Source organism: Coffea eugenioides, chromosome 5, assembly GCF_003713205.1.
Source record: "Coffea eugenioides isolate CCC68of chromosome 5, Ceug_1.0, whole genome shotgun sequence".
Taxonomy (NCBI): Eukaryota; Viridiplantae; Streptophyta; class Magnoliopsida; order Gentianales; family Rubiaceae; genus Coffea; species Coffea eugenioides.
In genome coordinates this window covers 30,612,555-30,613,049 of record NC_040039.1, presented here as the reverse complement: position 1 = coordinate 30,613,049, position 495 = coordinate 30,612,555, and positions in this window count along the sequence as shown.

Sequence of the window (495 nt, the reverse complement as noted above, 5' to 3'; positions counted from 1 at the left end):
ATTTAGCAATTTTAAGCTAATCTTGAGGATTACTTTGATTTGATCATTATTAGCTAATTTTTTTTTTTTTTTGGGGCAATTGGATTGAAGAAAATTGTATGAGAGTAATGGATTGGTCTAGGATATTTACATGCTAAATTTAGGCTTAATTAGCTTATCCTTTGATTTTTGGCATGTTTATTCTAGAAAATTTGATTAAAGTTGAATTAATGACCTTTTTAAGTCTAAACTCATGGTTAAGGTGCTTTTTAGCATTTCATTATGCTTATTTAGGTCATTAAGTTGGGAATAAGTTGTGTGATTGTTTAATTGCTTTCTCTACCTATTTGGACATTTTATGCTTAAGTGTTTTATTTGGAAAAAAATGAAAGAAGCATTTGTTGTTGATAATCAATTGTAAAGTCTTGCTTGTGAAGTTAATTGCTAATTATTATGTGAGTAAGTTGATAAGATTGGCTAATTAAAGATAAAGAGGTAAAAGTGAATGAGTTTTCA